The sequence below is a fragment of the Musca domestica genome, unplaced genomic scaffold (genome assembly GCF_030504385.1).
Source record: "Musca domestica strain aabys unplaced genomic scaffold, Musca_domestica.polishedcontigs.V.1.1 49, whole genome shotgun sequence".
NCBI lineage: Eukaryota > Metazoa > Arthropoda > Insecta > Diptera > Muscidae > Musca > Musca domestica.
In genome coordinates, this window is record NW_026712344.1 from 312,831 (window position 1) to 335,510 (window position 22,680).

At 34.0% G+C, this 22,680-nt stretch overlaps 1 protein-coding gene across 2 annotated transcripts in view; it reads left to right on the forward strand.

Annotated features, from left to right (window-relative positions):
* LOC131804779 (ATP-binding cassette sub-family G member 8) overlaps nucleotides 1–22,680 on the forward strand; it is a 113,422-nt gene that overhangs the window by 36,294 nt on the left and 54,448 nt on the right. For both annotated transcript variants that reach the window (XM_059127961.1, XM_059127960.1), the window contains exon 2: nucleotides 13,639–13,673. The gene's annotated coding sequence lies outside the window, so the exon portion shown is untranslated. The remainder of the gene's footprint in view (nucleotides 1–13,638; nucleotides 13,674–22,680) is intronic.

Consider the following 22,680-nt stretch of genomic DNA (forward strand, 5'->3'; position numbering starts at 1 on the left):
CGATTTATGCATGTCCGTCCGTCCGTCTGTCCGTCCGTCTGTCCGTCCGTCCGTCCGTCTGTCCGTCCGTCCGTCTGTCCATGTATTTTTGTAAACAAAGTACAGGTCGCATTTATTGCCCGATCCAGATGAAATTTTGCACAGATCATTTGTTTGGTCCAAGGACGAACCCTATTGAAATTGGAGATAATCGGTCAAAATTTAGATATAGCTCCCAAATATATCTTCGTCCTATTTGCCTTTCATTGTGCACCAAACGTGTAATATCAGCCTGAATTGTATGGAATTTTGCATATGCACCCAAATTAGGCCTGAAAATAAGTATGCCAAATTTGATCGAAATCGGTTCAGATATAGCTATAGCTCCCATATATATTGTTCATCCGATTTGTTATTTTTGCCCTCCGCAGCCGTAATATACACTCTGTAACAACAATATTTGGGGAAATATATCAAATACATCTCAGAAATACATTTGCTAAATTTTATCGAGATCGGTTCAGATTTGGGTATAGCTCCCATATATAACTTCGTCCGATTTACATTTTATTGTATACCAAACTTCTAATATTTGCCCAAATTGGATGAAATTCGGCACTTACGACCGAATTGAGTCTAGAATCTAGTATGTCAAATTTGGTGAAGATCGGTTCAGATATAGCTATAGCTCCCATATATACTGTTCATCCGATTTGTCATATTTGTTACCCACAGCCGTAATATGCACTCCGTAACAACGATATTCAAGGAAATATATCAAATACAGCTCAGAAATATCTTTGCCAAATTTTATCGAGATCGGTTCTGATTTGGATATAGCTCCCATCTATATTTTTATCCGATTTCAAATTAATTGTGCACCAAATGGGTAATACAAGTCCGAATTTAAAAGATACAAATGCTTCGGCATATTTAGCCCTTTAAATTATTTACCTTTAAATTATATTATAATCATAGCGTGTATGATTGAATTCTCCCATAAAAACTTTTAATTGTTATGCGCAGCTCTACTAAATCAGCAAAGTGGTGTAGGGTATCATAAAGTCGGCCCCGACCGACTTTAAGACTTTCTTTACTGGTTTTTAATGGAATTGTCTTAAGATCTACGAAAGGAGTTCCTTGTGAGTACATTACCCTGCAAGAGAATTGTCTATATAGGTCCACGATATCACATATCCCCTATATAACGGTTCCTCCCTATATTCGGTATTTTGATAATTTTTGCGACGTTATTTACCGGAATAGTTTCAAATTTCGTATATAAAGTTAGGAACAGTCACTACAGCCTATGACATAAATTACTTAGGCAGGACCACGTTTTTTTTTCGACTTTTCAAGTTTTTCCAAATGATGAAGGGTATAAAAAGTTCGTCCTGGCCGAACTTAGCTGCTTTTTTACTTGTTTTAATACAATCCGTCCACATCATACCAAATGGTAAACTTTTAGAAGTTTAGTACCATTTCAGAACTTTTCGTAACCTTAAAGTTTGAATTTCCTAAAAGCATGCATGCCTTATCACAAGCCTATGCACCAAGACTGATCCTCGTGCAAAATATCAAAATTCTAACTTCTAGTCGTTTCGTCAGGTCAGTCAGTTAGTTATTTCACTACTCTTTTATATAAAGGATGTTTCGACTAGAACACAATTTTAAAATTTTAAATAAATTACTGGTATTTAAAGAAAACCTGTGAAACTTTATTATATCAAGAATAAAATATCGGGCAGATGGCCGCCATGCCATTTCTTGTACACACGCGATCTTTTAATTAAATTAGAATATTTTGTAATATGTTTTATACCTTATTTTTTTCATATTTAAAGGCGAATATTTTTCGTTTTCTAATCTTGCACGAATATTTTGGAAGATTTATCAGATTTATAACTTTAGATTTTTGGATATTTTACTTCGAATATTCTAAGAATTTCTTTTGAAAAGTTGTGTTTTTTTTAATTTTTGTTACATCATTTGCATTTCTATTTGATTTTAATAATAATACTATTTTTTTACTTTTGTTTTCGAATTTTTTAATATTGTTTAACCTTTCCATTAAAGAATATATTTCTCTACACCTTATTGGATTTTTTTGGTGACTCATTTATTCTGAATTTCCCAACTACTTCCATTAAGCTGAATTCTTATCTTAAAAATAAATTACATCCATTTAATTTGCAACTTAAGGCAAGAAAAAACGAATTCTTTGAAAAATTCCAAACGATTTTCAATGTATCGACGACACAACAAAATTTCACTAAAATGAAAAAATTATAAATATTTTAACACGATTCTCATGCAAATTAGTTAAAACAAAATTCTGACAAAACAAAAACCCAACATACAATAACCAAAAACAGGTTTGTAATGATTTAAAAAAAAAACGAAAAACACCAACGGCAGTCAATAATGACCGAAAAAAAAAACGAAAACCAAAACAAATAAGCGTTGTCGGGCACACTAATCGATGCTAAATCGTAGACATCTGATCTTCGTTTGCTTCAATTATTTAACCATTTTTCAGGTAGCTTCAGAGGTCATTAACCGGAGGAGTTAACTTGGCCACAGCACGTTCACATTACAAACCCAGAGATTATGGTCTTCTAAGTCAAGTTATATTTTGGAATATTGCCTAACTGTTGTTGGCCCTTAGTTGGAACGTTTGTAACGGTATTGATTTACACCTAAATATGTCCAAATAAAAACATTAATAACCATTTTTGGGTTGGCATACACAAATTAAAATTAATTAATAAAATCAGTTGGTTGTAAAAACGACAACATTTGAAATGTTGCCGATGGTCTTTAAACACCTTCAGACACGTGCTGAGTCTCAAAATATTTACATTTTTTGATCTTCGGAAAAATAATGTATAGGAAAAGCATCGCATTATTCTTTTTAGGGCTTAAAAAATCATAAATCCACTTAATGAGAGCTTTCACATGAATCAGGAACGCATTTAATTAAATTTCGAGTCTGCAAACCCTGCACTTTGAAGAAAAATTTTGAATTTGAATTTTTTGAAAAGATTATTTTTACTGAAAACTCACAATACCTCATCGTTAAAAAAATTGCCATGGATTTCCCCCCGCTTCATCGGATTGACATTTTCACCCAGCTTTTGCCATAAAATCATCGCCCATTCATTGGCACGGCTTTGTTACTCAACTTTTTGTATGGAGCCCAAAATTTGGCATGGTATCTTCATGGAGCTTGAAATCAGAAATTCGGTATTGGGTCGCTGTTCATGGACATGGAGTTGGTTTCAGAAATTTGTGTTAAAAGTACTAAATACGAAAAGTACTAAATACCACTAAATTTAGTATTGGGTGAGGGGGGAGAACTAAAATGCTGAAATTTGATATAGAGGTCACTGTTAGTATCTGGAATAAAAATATGGAGGTGGGTTTGGAAATGTGTACCATAGTTGTACAAAATGTACTAAATAGTACTTAGTTAGTATCTGGAATAAAAATATGGAGGTGGGTTTGGAAATGTGTACCATAGTTGTACAAAATGTACTAAATAGTACTTAATTGGGCATTGGGTGAAGGAATAGGGCTGGAATCCACTAATTTGATACTGTGGTAAAGAAATATCAGTGGTTTTGAAACTGTGTATTGTAATAGTTCGGGAAGTACGAGGTGGTACTACATTTGATATTGGGTGAAGGAAATGAGCTGAAATTCTGAAAATTGATATGTATATCGTAAGTGTTCTTAAATCACATAATATAAATGCACGAAAGGTGCAAAAGGCTGGAAAATGTGCCGTTGGGATAAATCTGAAATTCAGAAATTTGATGTTGAGGTCACTGTCGGTTTTTGGGGTTTATATATCTAGACTTTAAAATAGTTTTGGTCAAAAAAATTGGAGTTGGGCCCAGGGTGCAATGGTTTTACTAATTTCCTCCTCGGTAAACTTCAAAATGAAAAAAATTTTGTTAAACTGAACAAGTTGTGCAATTTGAGTACAAACAATTTCGGCTAGGACGAACTTTGAATAGCCTCCACCATTTGGAACGATTTTGGAAATTTTCAAAATATAAAAAATAGAATCCGTTAAATAATTTTTTTTTAAATTTTAAAAATAACGAATATAGGGAGTTACCGTTATATTGGGGTCTGGACCTGCATAAGCATTTTCAGTCACAGGCTGCAGTACCCATTACGAAGAGCAAATACGAAATTTAAAACAATTCCTGAGAATAATGTAGCTTAAATCATCAAAATATCGAATATAGGGAGGTACCGATATTTTGCGAGCTATACGAAGATTTGGATATTCATAGGCAATTTTCACCTGCACAAGCTGCAGTACCCATTACGAAGTGCAAGTAAGAAATTTGAAACAGTTCTGGTGAACAATGTATCTAAAATCATCAAAATGCAGGGAGGTACTGACATAGGGGGGTTATACGAAGACATGGACTTGCATAGATGATTTCCTGTCAAAGACTGTAGTGCCCACTACAGAACTTCAAATAGGAAATTTTAAACAAATCCGATGAAAAGTGTCGCTTAAACCATAAAAATACCGAATATTGAAGGTACCGTCATATGGGTGCCATACGATGACTTGGACTTCCATATGCAATTATCTGTCATAGGCTGTAGGCTTTAAAAATTTCAAATACGAAATTTGAAACATTTGCGGTGAATAATGTCGCTAAAATCCTAAAAATAACGAATGTAGAGAGGTACGGTTATATGGGAGCTATACAAAGACCTAGACCTGCATAGACAATTTTCTGTCATAGACTGTAGTACCCATTAGGAACTTCAAATACGACATTTTTAATAATTCTGGTGAACAAAGTCGCTGAAATCATCAAAAAACCGAATATCTGGAGGTCCTTTATATGGGGACTATGCCAAAACGTGGACCTACATGGCCCATTTTCAATGCCAAAAGTCCTGCAGACATAATATACATTTGAGTAAAATTGTATCAACTTACTTCATTTTATTCGGGAGCTAGAGTGATTTCCACAGACGGATAGAAGGACGAACGGACATTGCTAAATCGACATAGAATTTTATGCTGATCAAGAATGTATATTATTTGTGGGGTCTAAAATGTATATTTCGAGGTGTTACAAACGGAAGGACAAACTTAATATAAAAAGGGCTAACATGAACTGTTGGAACGAATCTAAAATTTTAAGTGGCAATTTAGCGGACCGTGTCTGAGTACCCAAAAATTACTCTCCTTTAGAGTGTGTTTAACATTCGATAGATTGTTGTAAAAAATAATCGGATGTTTCATGACATCATCTGAACGCAAGTAGTGAAATCATTGCATTACATAGAAACACATCGATTAAATGTTGCTGGGTATAAATTAAATTCTGGCCTTCTAAACATTTTGTAAAAAGTAGCTCCTCTTAAAACTTTTCTAACAACACAGCGGTTATATTTTCAGTAGTATTTGAACACTTATAATCCGAATTTCCAGAAACCCAGCCTAATCTCTCCCCTACGCGTGACTTGAAAACATGCAAAATTTCAAGATTCTAGCTTCAGCTGTTTCAACTTGACGTTGAGATTAGATTAAACGAGAACGAGATCTAAAATGATTATTTCGATGACATAGGAATCCTTCATGTTATGGTGGGTGATATAATAACTGCAACAAAGATATACAGATGTATTTCGCCATAGGTCGACAACCAGACAATCTTGCCGGAAACTCAGAAACATGATCGATATTACATTTTCGCTTTTAATATACTCAATAAGCACTTTTAGCCTAAAACAGAAATTCTCAGCAAACCTCAACCATTATTTTGCAAAACAGTGTAAACATTGTATAATTTTGTGATTCCCAACATCCAGAATGGTTGTTATGGTTTTCCCGAAATGATTTTACCCCCAAGAGATCCCGAGAATAAAAACAAAAACTCTCTACGCATCCAAATGACTTGAGTCCCAAACAAAAGACTTAAGAAACGAACCTGTTTTCACGTTTTGCTTGTTAAACTCTCTCTCTCTCTATTTCTCCCTCTTTATTTGTAAACTCTCTCTGCACCCAAAAGGCTAAAAATCAAAACAGAAGACTTAAGCAACGAACCTGTTTTTAATTTTTGCTTGTTAAACTCTCTCTCTCTCTCTCTCTGCCTCTATTGATGTGTAAAGGTGTAAGTAACGCCCACTTGTCCTGTAATGAATGTAGGTACATATTATTATTTTTTAGAAGAAATATTGAAAATATTTATTGAAATTAATTGTGAAAGTAAATAAATTTTTAAGCGCATCGCCGCCACCACACTGGCTTACTTAAAATTCATAATTGCTTTCGGTCTAAGTGTTCTCTACACACATTGGAATGATGAATTGAAAAACAAAACATATCTTCAACATGGGGTGCGCACATACATAAAAAATATTGAAATATTATTTTTTTCTATTTTGATTAGCCCGAAAAACTACAAATCTTTTTTTTTATTAATTTCTCTAGTTGTTTTTTTTTCTTTTGGATTTTCAAAAATCTACTCCACAAAACCGTTAACTTCTGTCTAACCCATCACCCAAAAACTGAACTTCATTTAGAAGAAAATCAAAATAATTATAACTTTTCTTCACCTAATTGGTGTGAAATACTTTTCGCTGTGAAATCTGTTTGAAGGCTTCAAAAAATGCCGGCGTTTAGTTCTTCTTCTATCTTTTCAATTTTGTTAAACTTTATCTCAGATCAAGATTTTAGCCACGGTGATTAGGTTGAAAGTTTAATGTTTCTGTTTCTTTTTTTCTTCTTCGTCTTCTGGGAATTGTTGGTTTTCTAATTTCATAGAAATCATGATTTTTAATTGATTTAACCTAGTCTTTAAGAAGAAAACAAAAATGAATGTATACTACAAATGGTGTGCCGGCAGCTGAGAGGTGATCAATAAAAACCAGAAGTAAAACAAAATACAATAAAATAAAGACAACAAATTAATTGTTGTAAATTAATGTAAGCATCAATAAACGCTATGCGTTGTGGTGCTGTTTGAGTTTTTGATTGACTCCCCGCATAGCTGTAATGAAGCGTAAAAGTGCATTTTTAATGGAAACCCCTTAAGTGAGTGAGGTTTGATGATACGATAACTTTAATAAAGTTTTGATTTCATTTAAAGCAAAATATGTTGTTTTGCTGTCATAATTAACAATGAAATTTAATCAAGTGTTTTTTTACGGAAACTTATGGTCGGCTAAATATCAAGAAGCAAAATGGACAAGTTGTTTTTTTTTTTTTTTTTTTTTTAATGGAACCTGAGCATAAATATGCACCACTAAAAGCACGTAGAAGCAGTTAGGCATATTTTTTGTAAAAACAAGTAAAAAAGCTGTAAGTTCGGCCGGGCCGAACTTTTAATACCCTCCACCATTTGGTACAAATTTGGCAATTTCCAAAAAAAAAAACCGTTAAAAATTCTGTTAAAATCTTAAAAATACCGAATGCTTATACGACGACGTGGGCCTGCATAGGCAACTTTTGTCATAAATTATTACAATATTTAAATGCGAAACTTGAAGAAAAATCTGTTTATAATGTAGCTAAAATCGTCAAAATACCGAATATGGGGGGTACCGTTATATGGGGGCTATACGAAGACGTGGACCTGCACAGACAATTTTCTGGCATGGGCTGAAGTATCCATTACGAACTTCACATACGAAATTTGAAACAATCCCTGTAAATAATGTCGCTAAAATCATTAAAATACCGAATATCGGGGGGTACCGTTATATGGGGGCTATATGAAGACGTGGACCTGCATGGCTCATTCTTTGTCTTTGGATGAAGTATCCATTACGAACTTCAAATACCAAATTTGAAACGATTCCGGTAAACAATGTCGCTAAAATCATCAAAATACCGAATATCGGGGGTACCGTTATATGGGGGCTATATGAAGACGTGGACCTACATGGCTCATTTTTTGGTTTAGGATGTAGTATCCATTACGAACTTCAAATACCAAATTTGAAACGATTTCGGTAAACAATGTCGCTAAAATCATCAAAAAACCGAATATCGGGGGTACCGTTATATGGGGGCTACAAGAAGACGTGGACCTGCACAGATAATTTTCTGTCTTAGGCTGTAGCATCCATTACAAACTTCAAATGCCAAATTTGAAATAATTCCGGTGAATAATGTCGCTAAAATCATCAAAATACCGAATATCGGGAGGTACCGTTATATGGGGGCTATATGATAACTTGGACCTACATGGCCCATTTACGAACTTAACCTGCCTACTGGGAAAAAATACATGTGTGCAAAATTTTAGCCTTCTATCTCAATTTGTTCGTGATTACAACAGACAGACAGACAGACAGACAGACGGACAGACAGACACACAGACAGACAGACGGACATGGCTAAATCGTCTTAGAATTTTACGCTGATCAAGAATATATATACTTTGTTGGGTCTGACATGAATATTTCGAGGAGTTACAAACGGAATGACAAAATTAATATACCCTCCATAGTATGGTGGAGGGTATAAAAAGATTAGAGCACATTAAGTTTGGGAAACACTGATTATTATACTATCCCAGTACCTTCCCAGTAAACATTCAAAATTATATTAGAACTGTTTTTTTAATTACCTGGATTTTCTAAGAGATTTTGCGATCGAACGCGTTAAATAAGGTCAAATACCAATTAGCGTTTCAACAATATGTTCAGTAGAACTAAAACAAAGACTAACAAGTACAAAAACATTAAGTTCGACCGGGCCGAACTTTTAATACCATCCACCTTAGGGTAAAAGAAACATTAGAACCTATTATGACCCACAAATAACAATTTTTAGACAAATCCGCAAACAACCTGGCAAAAATCATCAAAATACTAAATATCGGGAGGTGTCGTTCTATGGGGATATACAAAAACGTGGAGCTATACATAAAATGTTTCGCCTCACGAACTATGACCCATTATGACCTACAAATACCAATTATCAGATAAATCGGTAAAAAAAATGTGGCAAAAATCATCAAAATACCGAATATAGGGAGGTACCGTTATATGGAGACTATACCAAAATCTGGACCGATTTATCTCATTTTCAACACCAAACACCAACCATAAGATAGCATGCAACGACGAAACCAATATATGCCAAAAGGTATATATTAGCACGACAAAAACAAAACAAGTAAGCAAAGGCTACAGTCGAGCGGGGCCGACCGTTGAATACCCTACAACACTATAATAAACGATACAGTTTATATAGATATTGTGACAAATAATAAAAGAAAACCATCAGGTTTCGTTCTCTAATTTTCGAATAATAGCAACTTAAACTAATTTGCCCATTTCCAATTTATTGGTAGATGTTGCACGTAAATGGTCTTCCTAGATCTGGAACCAATATTTCCCAAAGACCTATAATCTCTCAGAAGTGGCAAAAGATTAGCATTAATTATTGGTTTTTGACTGAAACGCATCAATATGATATACAGACATTTGACTATATTCTTCCACGAAATCAGCGTTAACGAAAAAGTCAGAAGTGCGTCTTTCCTGTATTTGTGAATTCTCCAAAAAGTCACTGGAATGGACATTTTCGTATTTTGTCTACATAAGTTGGCAAACTATTTCACACATTGAATATTTTTGGATGGCCATCCCAAACTGCTTGGCTTTTGCAATGTCCGGTAACCCCCATTCAAATGTGCGTGAGGATCGGGCGATAATTACGACCTGCTGACTATTTTGCAGTTTTTTGGTCCATTTCAACCCCTAAATATATGGCGATCATCTCCAAAAAGAGTAGGCTTTTATTCTGACCCTCATCTTATCCCCATGCAAAATTTCGTAAGGATCGGGCCATAAATGTGATCTGTATATGATATCCTGATATCCTAACTACTTAGTTTTGTTAGCTGTAGAAATATTACCAAATGTTTAATTCAAAATGAAAATATGCCAAAAATATGACAAAATTGAAAAAATATGAGAAAATATTACAAAATCAATATTTTCATCTTTAGAGAGATATTTTTATGCGATTTTTTAGACGTTTTTTCTTTCCTGCCAAGAGGCCATTCTGATTTAATGAGAACTGTCGAAATCAGTTCAGCCGTTCTCGACATATAAGAGATCTTTCAAGCATATCTTCTTTGATAGACATATATATCGCACATATTTTGCTATATATCCGATTTGTTGGATGTTAACATCAAAGTGATGGTCAGAAGTAACCTTGTCATGGCTTCGTGATTTCGAAGGGATTTAAAATATTCGCGGTTTAATTTTTCAACACAAAAGATATGGTCTATTTTACCCGCTAAATATTATCCGATGACCACCCTAATTGGTAGGCTTCTTCCCCACCCTAAACTATAGCTACATGCGAAATTCCGTCGATTGGTCTATAATTGCGACCTGTATAGCTACTGCAAAATCCGACTTTTTTTCAGTATTTGGTCCATTTAGGAAATAGGCTTCTATTCTGGCCCTAACCCCACCTTCGTGCAAAATTTCGTTGGGATCGGGCCATAATTGCGACCTGTAGCGTGATTACAAATTAACATGGACGGACGGACATACATACATAGCTAGATCGACTCAGCTCGGCGAGATAGGAAGATCCATTCGTGGTGTTACATAATTTTTGGCCCAATCAAACTTATAATACCCCCAACACATAGTGTTGTAGGGTATAAAAACTAAACTTTCCGGAAATGGAATCAAAAATCATACAAACCTTTAGACCAGAAGACAGCTCTAGTACAACATTGCACATTAACAGGACATAGACCGAACTTTAAGGTTATACAGGGTGAGATGAAAAAACTGCAACCACCTCCAGACTGTTGTCATTTTATAAATGTCACTCGTCCGACAGCTGTTAAAATTATTTCAATGACAGCTCATTGCATTGTTTACTTGCGAACGCAAACATTTTGGTGAGAATTTTCCAGAAAAAAAAAATTATTCGTGATGGAATTCAAGCGTGATAGTGTGATTTCTTTATATTTAGCTGGAAAACCACAAGTGGCTATCATTAGAGCACTCTAGCATTTAAATTTGAATAAATCTTTTGTGTCTCGTACCATTGCTCGTTAGCGTGATACTGGTAGCCTGGTAGCGTAGCCCGACGTAAAAGAAGTGGACGGAAGAAAACAGCAACATCAGCAGAAATGGTTCGAAAAACAAAGAAGCGACTTGATCGAAACTCCCGTCGCAGTGGCCGAAAAATGTCTCGTGAGCTGAACATATCGCAATATTCCATTCGGCAAATATTGAATCATTGGCCATAATTCGTGCCAAAGTTGACCAATTCGAACAAATCTAAACTTATTCTAAAATTTGATGCCATTTCCGACATTTTTTTGCTTTCAATCATTAATATTTGAAGTAAAACAGAAAAAAATATGGCCTTTGACTTTGCTGCAGTTTTTTTTATCTCACCCTGTATTTATAGAAATTTAGTACATGAGTACAGATGGAAGAAGACTTAGTTCGAATTCGACGTTAAATTAGAGTAGACGTTTTCCTCTAAAACAAGGCTAATGTAAGATTTGTGTGTTGTGTAATTTCTCTCATCACTTTGTAAACAATTTTGTACTTTGTAACAGATCTCTGAAGATGATTGTCGATGACAATCGAAATATTAAATAATAAAGAGAACCAGAACCAGAACCATAATAAAACATTTTAATAAAATCACAGATTTTAAGACAGTATGTTATTATTATTTCCCATTTCAACAAATCGTCTAAAACATAAGTTTTCGAAAAGAAAAACCAGTAAAGAAAGTCTTAAAGTCGTGGTCGTGGCCGACTTTATGATACCCTACACCACTTTGCCAATTTAGTAGAGCTCCACATAACAATTAAAAGTTTTAATGGGAGAATTCAATCATACACGCTTCGATTATAATTATAATTTAAAGTTCAAAGGACTCAATATGCCGAAGCATTTGTATATTTTAAATTCGGACTTGTATTGCCCATTTGGTGCACAATTAATTTGAAATCAGATAAAGATATATATATGGGAGCTATATCCAAATCGGTACCGATCTCGATAAAATTTGGCAAAGATATTTCTGAGCTGTATTTGATATATTTCCCTGAATATCGTTGTTACGGAGTGCATATTACGGCTGTGGGTAACAAAAATAACAAATCGGATGAAAAATATATAAGGGAGCTATAGCTATATCTGAACCGATCTTCACCAAATTTGACAAACTAGCTTCTATACTAGCTTCTATACTCGTAAGTGCCAAATTTCATCCCATTTGGGCAAATATTAGACGTTTGGTGCACAATAAAAACTAAATCGGACGAAGTTATATATAGGAGATATATCCAAATCTGAACCGATCTCGATAAAATTTAACAAATGAATTTCTGAGCTGTGTTTGATATATTTCCCCAAATATTGTTGTTACAGAGTGCATATTACGGCTGCGGAGGACAAAAATAACAAATCGGATGAAAAATATATATGGGAGCTATAGCTATATCTGAACCGATTTCGATAAAATTTGGGATACTTTTTTTCAGGCTTAATTTGTTTGTATGTGCAAAATTCCATACTATTTGGGCAAATATTAGACGTTTGGTGCACAAAAAAGGGCAAATAGGACGAAGATATATATGGGAGCTATATCTAAATTTTGACCGATTATCTCCAATTTCAATAGGGTTCGTCCTTGGGCCAAACAAATGATTTGTGCAAAATTTCATCTGGATAGGGCAATAAATGCGAACTGCACTTTGTTTACAAAAATACATGGACAGACGGACGGACGGACATGCATAAATCGACTCAGAATGTGATTCTATGCAGATCATCAAAAGGAACTGTGGGTATATCTCGTTTCCTTTTGCCTGTTACAAACAAATGCACAAAGACATAATTCCCTGACCACCTTGTGGTGAAGGGTATAACAATATTTTTGAAAACTACAACTAAGCTTAATTAAGTAATAAACTTAAAAAAATAGCCTAACTCTTATTTAAATACAAAAACATTTTGCTGATTTCTTTAAGCCACAAAAAATATATCAATTCTAAAAAAAGAAAAAAAAAACACACAAAAAGAATGGTAATGACTAAAAGAAACAAGTGAATGTTAGGGCAATAAAATTTCATAACAAAAACATTTGTATTAGTCATAGCAAAATTAAATGAATGAAGAACAAACGGAATGAACCTGTTATTTAAGAGCCCCCCTATAAAATTATAAACATTGTCTGAAATTTAAAAATATACATTTTTTTTTATTTTTTGCGAAAAAAATATATTTTGAAATATAACAGAACATTTCTTTATGTCCAAGGTTACGATGGAACCAGTTATATTGCGCGCCATCACTCCACCTTGACTGACATATTTGCACAACAACGGAAATTATAAATCAAAATCTTTGAATTAGTGTGAGAAATCAAAAAATCATTTGATTGGTTTATATGTTGATTTTAAAGCATTACCATTCAATTCTGATATGTTCACTATTTGCTAGTCTCTCCCTCACAGCAAACTTAATTTTACTAGTTTTACAATAAAAAACGTACGGAAACAAACAATTTTCGCTTATAAAATAATATATAGAAATATATGGTTTCCAAATAATGGAATTACCAAACTTGAAACCTAATCTAATGTCGTACTTTTCTCATTTTTGCAGAAATTGAATGAAGACCCATGATATTTAATAACAAGGTAAGTAAATTTAGACATATACTATTTCAGTCAATTTTGTACTTTTCTAAACTACAACACTGTGCGTTGAGGGCCAAAACTTTGTAACACATCGAAATATTGGTCCAAGTTATAAAATGTTATATATAGATCCTCGACCTAGTTCATGTTCATATTAATTTGTAAACACTCTACAGGTCGCAATTATGACCACATCCTCACGAAATCGGAAATGAAGGTGGGGTTAGGAAAAGAAACCTATTGTTTTTGGAGATGATCGCATAATACTTAGGGATTAAAATGGATCAAAAAGAGAAAAAATTTCTGATTTTGCAATTGAATCGAAAAAAAATACGAAAATTCGAATTTAGCCGCAAATTATTTAATTACAGCGAAATCACAAATATAATGCGGTGTAAGTTCTTGGACTGTTTGGAATTTCAATGGCTTTACCCCGAGCTCATTTTTCAATATTTGCCGAATGGATAATTGCGATATGTCCACCTCACGAGCCATTTTTCGGCCACTGCAAAACTGGTTTCGATCAAGTCGCTTCTTTACTTATCGAACCATTTCTGCTGATGTTGCTGTTTTCTTCCGTCCATTTCCTTGACGTCGGGCTACGCTACCAGTATCACGTAACGAGCGATGGTACGAGACACAAAAGATTTATTCACATTTAAATGCGATTACCACTTGTAGTTTTCCAGCCAAATATAAAGAAATCACACTATCGCACTTGAATTTCATTACGAATATTTTTTTTTTCTAGAAAATTCTTACCAAAATGCATTTGTACGCTTGAAAAAAATATAATGAGCTGTCACTAGAACAATTTTAACAGCTGTCGGACGAGTGGCTTAGAAATGACAGCAGTTTGATGTTGGGTACAGTTTTTTCATCTCACCCTTTATTTAGGGTTTTAAAATATATCAAAAACCTAAAAATTGTTGATATTTCGCAGTCACCCTTTAGTTCTCAACTAAGGATCAATGGACAGACATTTTAATAAGGTTATATTTCTCTGATGAAGTAAACCACTATTTTGTTTAAAAAAAATAAAAAAATAACATTTTCAGGACTATATGACATTATTTAAAAAATGATATTAAAGATTTGTTTGAATGTGAAATTTCTGTTATTTGCGAAAGAGCGAATTACTTGGTAGAAATATCTGATCGTCAAGTATCAATGCTTGGTAGATGAGATAGTACATTTTTTTTTTTTTTATTTTTTTGGAAAATTCCAGATCTATAAAAATTATTCGAAAAGGTTCAACATTTGCTTTTATTTTGTAGTAGATACAGGGATGTTTCTTAGTCGAATCTTCATTTTAATCACCCTAGTGATTCAGATGTGCAGAAACTTTAATAAATGGTCGTCCAACAGCCTATGCTTACTTCTTAAATTTCGTAACAGTAATTTACCAACATACTCGTGGTATTTCTAAGAAAAAAAAAACTGTTAAATCAATCAATTTAAGTTTTCAACGAAAAATTTCAGAGTTTTTATGGAATCGAATGGTCTTTTGAGAATTTAACACAAGTATCATAAACTGACTAAAAAAATAAATTTTCGAAAAGTACGTTTAAAATTAGTCTCAAGTAGATAACCAAAAAAACAAAAGACTTAAAAACCTGCAATAACAAATTCCAGAATTGTTAAATATCGAATGGTCATATGTGAATTTAAAACTAATAATCAACTTCAAAAAGCACTAGCTTCTTAAAAGTATGTTTAAAAAACTAGTCTCAAGCGTACAAACCAAAACAAAAGACTTAAGAAACAAACCTCCACTAATCTGTGCAGCCTTTCAAACTGACGCGAAAAAATGCTGCTGCATTTTCATGTTTTATTTTCTATTGTTTTATTCTTTTTTTGCTCTCAATTTACAATTCCCAACTTCAAATCGGTAATAGTAGAGCAGCAGCCAACAGCAACAAAAACATTGGAGCAATGCCAAACCGAACCGGATGGCAAAAGTGCAATTGGGTCTTAAGAGTTGTCTGCTGACATGACGTGTGTGCATTTTTTGTTTGTTTCATTCACATCCGCATACACATGTGACATTAGATAGGGGAGACACATGCAAGGAATTGTTTCGTTGTTTATACTCCAAAACGTGTATGTATGTGAAGACTTTCAAAGTATTTTATAAATGATTCATTCAAGACTGGTCTGGTCTGATTTTTTTACATTTATGTACAGTGTGTGTGTGTGTTATTCTCCCCCAGAAGCTGTTAGTTTGTTTCTATGTTTCAAATCCAAAACAAGTTATTTGAGATGAGGGGCATTTTAATTACTATGCAAATTAAATCTTGACATTTATGAATTCATTCATAATTAATAAAATTCTTTTCACCTGAATTATTCTCAAAAACAAAGTAACAGAACAAGTCAGTCAGGCCACAGTCGTTTGGGCCGAACATTTATTATCTACGAAATTTTCGAGTTCCATAGGGTACACACACACACATGTCATCAAACCCAAAGTTACTAAATAAAGAATGAAATTGAATGCGGTGCCAGAAAAGTGTGACACAACAAAAGAGAGAGAGAGAGAGGGAATCCGTTGACACAAATACCAATCATACATTGAAATTTTTACGACAAAGAATTGCATGAAAATCATTAAAAAATATGTAAATATGTATTTATGTTGTATTATGAATTTGTGAATAGCAGCAGCAGCTAACGACAACTAGAACATCCAATAAATTAAAAATTCAGCCGCGAACTCATAAAATTTGCAGCTTATTTTGTGGAATGCAAACCCCAGGCAAGCCAGCTGTGGTTAGCAAATACCGTCAATTGGAAGTTTAATGAAATCCCCAAACTAGGTTAGTGTGAAATTTTTTATGAATTTCCAGCTGACGAAGTTGTGGAAGTGGTACGAAACATGTGACAGTCTACTACTTTGTGTACAGGTTAGAAGTGAGTCAGTGTTTGTGTCTGTGTCTGTGTGATGACCAAGTCAATAACCTAGGGAATTATTTTCAGCAACAATGAGGAAAAAACAATGAAATCCAAAAACAAATATTTAACAATATTATCGCATTATCATTTTTGATACACAAAGAGAAATTTTGTTTTGTTTCAATTACACAAAAAAAAAATATTCACAAGAAAAACCAAATAATAGACTGAAAGTATAGCTATTTTTTCTAAATTTACATCAGAAGTCAATTTTTACATTATTGAAAATATTTGAATTATGATATTTTGGAATGCAAACATTTTCGGGGCAAACTTTTTTAAGGTACCAATATTTCGAGATACATTTCGCAATACTTGACTTAGAGCTTTCTAAATTTATAGAGACATTTCGATTACTTTCAGAATCTTGCTTTACAAAATGGGTCATGTCCGTCTACTTGAAATAGTCGCTAAATAAGGATAATCTCCGATTTTAAGTGTTGTAACATTTTTGCCGTATTTTCCATTTAATTTCGCCAGATTTGGTTAGCAGGGTTTACCAAAAAATGGACCATACTGAAGAATTATTTGACTATTTCAAAAATTATGAAATGTTTTCTTGATTTTTTGAAATTGAGATATTTTCTCCGATGAGAAAACATTCGTTGTCCAGCAGTTTGTAAACAAACAAAATGATCGTGTTTACTTGCCAAAGAGGTCAGCTGAAAATGTGCACCTTCGCTTGGCCACCAGAACTCAAGCGCCGGTCATGGTGATGGTGTGAGCCGCCATAACAGCCGATGGTCGCTCTCCTCTCGTATTAATCGACCGTGGCATCAGAATAAATACCGAATATTATGGCGAAAATATTCTGGAGGGTGAATTAAAACCTTGGACACGCAAACATTTTGACCGCAGTCTTTGGATATTGCAACAGGATTCAGCAACATCGAACTCAGCACGCGCCTCCCAAGAATGGTTACAAAATGAGGTCTGTCTGGCTAACTGGCTGATGCTCACGATAACTCTCGAAGGGAGTATCCGATTTGGTCCAAACTTGGTACATTGTAATATTATTATCAAACATAGATCGAGTTCGCAAATGCCCAATGTCGGTCCACTCCTTCTGGTACTTCCCCCACAAAAGGTCGAAATTTTTAAATATTTTTTTTCTTGCACAGAAAGAGAAAAGATAATCCAATTTGGCTCTGAATTTGCAAATGCTAATATTTGCATCAGTGCTAGGTCAAAAATGCAAAATATCGGCACACTACCTCAAGTACCTCCCTCACAAAGGGTCAACATTTTGAATAATTATGACTCTTATAAAATGTTATGTTTAGAGTCCGATTGTCTTCAAATTACACACATGAAGATGGAGTATATCGGTCCACTTTTTCTGATACCTCCCCCACAAAAGGTCAACATTTTGAACATCCGTCAAGCTCGTAAAACGCGAAATTAACACCCGATTCCATTCAGACTTGACAAATCTCAACATTTCTATCAACTCGAGACCTGTCATAAAGATGGTAGAGATCGGATCACTTCCTCTGGTACATCCCCCACAAAGCGTCAAAGTTTTGAATAATTAAAACGATTATGAAATCCTAAATAAGCATTCGATTCTCTTTATATTTCACACTCACAATATTTTAATTAATCAAAGCATGAATATCCATGAAGCTCATAAAACGCGAAATTAACATCTGATTCCATTTGGACTTGGTACATCTCAATAGTTCCATCAACACAAGATCTGTTATTAAGATGGAAGAGATTGTGTCATTTTTTCTGGTAACTCCCCCACATAAGGTTCCAGATTTTGAAAAACGAAACGATCAAAGAAAGCGAAATTTCACTCTACAACATTTCACACAAAAATGTTTGTATGTGTGAAATGTTTGTAGAGTGAAATTTCGCTTTCTTTGATCGTTTCGTTTTTCAAAATCTGGAACCTTATGTGGGGGAACCTCTTGTGGTACTTCACCCACTGTCAGAACTCGTGAAACAAGTCAGCAGTTCTTCCCAACTTGCTATATCTAAATATCGCTCTCAACCGTAAACCTAAGATAAATATTGAATTTATGATTTCGCATAAAATTGGATATAAATTTTCGATTTTCTTGTAATTTGGCCCATTCTTATATTTTTATGTGTATTAGATAAAGTATGAAAATTGAATACTTCCGTCGACTATATCTGGTACCTCACACACATTTTAATATTTTCTAAAAATTATCACGTATCTCATATAAGGTGAAGAAAGTAACCAACATAGTCCAAACCTGGCACTTGGCAATATTTATATCATATTTATTTAGGATCGGTAAAAATGAACAATATTGGCCGATTCCTTTCGGAACCTACTCCATAGAGGGTCAAAAATTTAAATAATCATAACAGAAGTCTAAATATATTTAAATAATCGAACATTGGCTGAGGGTATACATCTTTCGGCAAGACCGACTGACAATTTTTAACTTGTTAGGACCTCTTTATACTCTACAGCACTATGTGTTGGGGGTATTATAGGTTTGATTGGGCAAAATATATATATGTAACATCACGAAATATTCATTTCCGTCCGTCTGTCCATGTCAATTTGTAATCACTCTACAGGTCGCAATTGTGGCCCGATCTTCACGAAATTTACAATGAAGGTGGGGTTAAGGTCAGAATAGAACCCTATTGCTTTTGGAGATGATCGCATGATATCTACTGGTTGAAATGGACCAAAACCTGAAAAATTTCCTGACTTTGTAGCTGCTCTACAGGTCGCAATTATAGACCAATCGACGTGAAAGTTGGGATGGGGCTAGAGCTTAGGGCTGTGCAGAAGCCTTCCAATTTTGATGGTCATCGGGTAATATTTAGTGGTTGAAAAAGGCCATGACATTTGTGTTAAATTAAAGTCAAATTTTCCATTAAACCGCGAATATTTTTAATTCCGTCGAAATCGCAAATAGACGAAGAGGTCAATCCTGACCGTTACATTGATGCCGATAGTAAATATGTCGGATATATATAACGAAATATGTACAATACATATATAGAAAGGAAGGGGATGTTATCTAAAATTATCGTATTTCAAAATGGGCTGGACCGATTTTGACAAATTTGGTCAATTCAGAACGCCCTCTTGGCATAAGAGTATAAAATCTAAAAAAATCGCATTAAAAGATGCCAGTAATAATATTAATATAGATTTTGTTATATTTTGTGACATTTTTTTATTTTTTCATATTTTTTATCGCATGCGATTTTTTCAATTTGACTTATAATATTCAAGTGTACATTTTGTTATATTTTTTCGCCTTACAACACAGGATGGGGTTATTGTATACAAATTGCAATTATCGTCCGATCCTCACGAAAATTTTTACAAGGGAAGGATTAGGCTCAGAAGGGTTAAGCCCATTTTTTTTCAAAGATGTCCAACAACAAAAAATATTCCTGATTTTGCAGCCGTTATAAAGGTCACAAATAGAAACCAAAGGACACGAAATATCATACGAAGTTAGAGTTTAGGACAGCGGGTAGAATGGACCACTACTTTTGTGTGAAAAAATAAGAACATTACTTGCAGGCGATATCCGAAATATGCAAATGGCGAACTTTTGGCTTTTATGCAGATTTCGTTGACGAATATAGCCAAATATCGTAGACAAGCAAATCATATAGATGAGTCTCAATTTCGAGATAATGAGGGGTCTCTTTCTTTTGTAGATGATCGCAAAATATTCAGGGGTTCAAATTAACCAAAAACAGAAAAAAAAATTCCTGATCACACCATTGAAGCCAATCGATACGCCTGAGAAGATAGTTCAGGATAGCGAAGAAGCCTAGCATGTTTGTTGACCATTGAATTATATTTTGCTATAAAATGGACCACAACAACTAATAACACGACGGAGTGCGTAAATATTGGACAAATGTCAATGGTCAAAATGCTAACGGTAATATCTAGGCAGTGCTTCGTGGCATAAATTCAAGTGCGAAATCTTCTAAAATGGATTTGGACATAAGGGGGCTTCTAGCATATTATAGTGTTGTAGGGTATCACATGGTCAGCCCCGCACGAATATAGCCTTTGCTCACTTGTTTAGTACTATTTTTCAGAAATACAAACTTATCTTATATCTGGTATAATTTGAGAATTCTAACCATAAATGTATAGAATTGCAAACAAAAAACATCGTTTTTAGTTCTTTTTTGTACCTTTAGTACAACGTTTCAAAAATTCTGCAATATCACCCACCAACTCCTACATACATAAACTATTTCAAGATTCAAGCTATTATTTCTACTGTTCTACTTCCACAAATGCAGGAACAACACTTTTTTGGTATTTTGTACATATTTGAGTACCAAAAGGTACACTTTCCTAATCCAGCTTTACTAGTTCTGGTATTATTTAAACCAATGGTGTTTTTGCTTTTAACAACTGGGTGCTATATGGGGGCTATACCCAAACGTGGACCAATATAACCCATTTTAAATACAAATCCACCTGCATATAATATAAATTTTTGTGCCAAATTGAATGCACCCTCCATAGTATGGTGTAGGGCATAAAAACAGTTGTTCTCTGTTTAGAAAACTAGAATTGCATTTGTGTTTAATTTCACCACACTTCAGTGGTTAAACTGGCGATTTTCTTTGTTGCAGCTATATGGTCTACGATGACAAGAAAGACTTGCTTTCTAAAAAAAACCTCTTATCAGAATCTAATTAAAATATTCCCATTCACTTTTTTTCTCCGTGTACAAATGTAAATAATTACACAGAAGCCAGCATTTGTTTTTACATTCATCGCCTGCATCACGAGTTGTGGCGTTTACGATCGACGACGGGTGTGACATGCCCACATTCTTTTGTGGCTGCTTGTTTCGTTTCGTTTTTGTTTATTTTTTATATTTTTTGTTATAGGTTTCAATGAATTTGAAAATGAAATTAACACAATTTGTTGGAAACAAAGTAATGAGTGAAAAAAAAAAAATTCAGTTAACTGCAAAGCAAAAGAAATTAACAAACAATTTTTATGAAGTCTTAACTGATATTTTGTGAGAATTGAATTGTCAAATTTTCAAAAAGTTCATTTAAATAAATTGGAAAGTTTTGTCGCATATACTAACTATATAAAATTTTTGGTCATTTATTAAACATTTGTTATAAACAAGTAAGCAAAGGCTACAGTCGAGCGGGGCGACCGTTGAATACCCTACAACACTATAATAAACGATACAGTTTATATAGGCGAGATACTCGAAAGAATTCCACAAGATATTGTGACAAATAATAGAAGAAAACCATCAAGTTCCGTTCTCTAATTTTCGAATAAAAGCAACTTAAACTAATTTGCTCATTTCCAATTTATTGGTAGATGTTGCACGTAAATGGTCTTCCTAGATTTGGAACCAATATTTCCCAAAGACCCATAATCTCTCAAAAGTGGCAAAAGATTAGCATTAATTATTGGTTTTTGACTGAAACGCATCAATATGATATACAGACATTTGACTATATTCTTCCACGAAATCAGCGTTAACGAAAAAGTCAGAAGTGCGTCTTTCCTGTATTTGTGAATTCTCCAAAAAGTCACTGGAATGGACATTTTCGTATTTTGTCTACAAAAGTTGGCAAACTACATTGAAACACATTGAATATTGTTGGATGGCCATCCAAAACTGCTTGGCTTTTGCAATGTGCGGTAGCCCCCATTCAAATGTGCGTGAGGATCGGGCAATAATTACGACCTGCTGACAAGATTGCAGTTTTTTTGTCCATTTCAACCCCTAAATATATGGCGATCATCTCCAAAAAGAGTAGGCTTCTATTCTGACCCTCATCTTATCCCCATGCAAAATTTCGTAAGGATCGGGCCATAAATGCGATCTGTATATAATATCCTGATATCCTAACTACTTAGTTTTGTTAGCTGTAGAAATATTACCAAATGTTTAATTCAAAATAAAAATATGCCTAAAATATGACAAAATTGAAAAAATATGAGAAAATATTACAAAATCAATATTTTCATCTTTAGAGAGATATTTTTATGCGATTTTTTTAGACGTTTTTTCTTTCCAGCCAAGAGCCCATTCTGAAT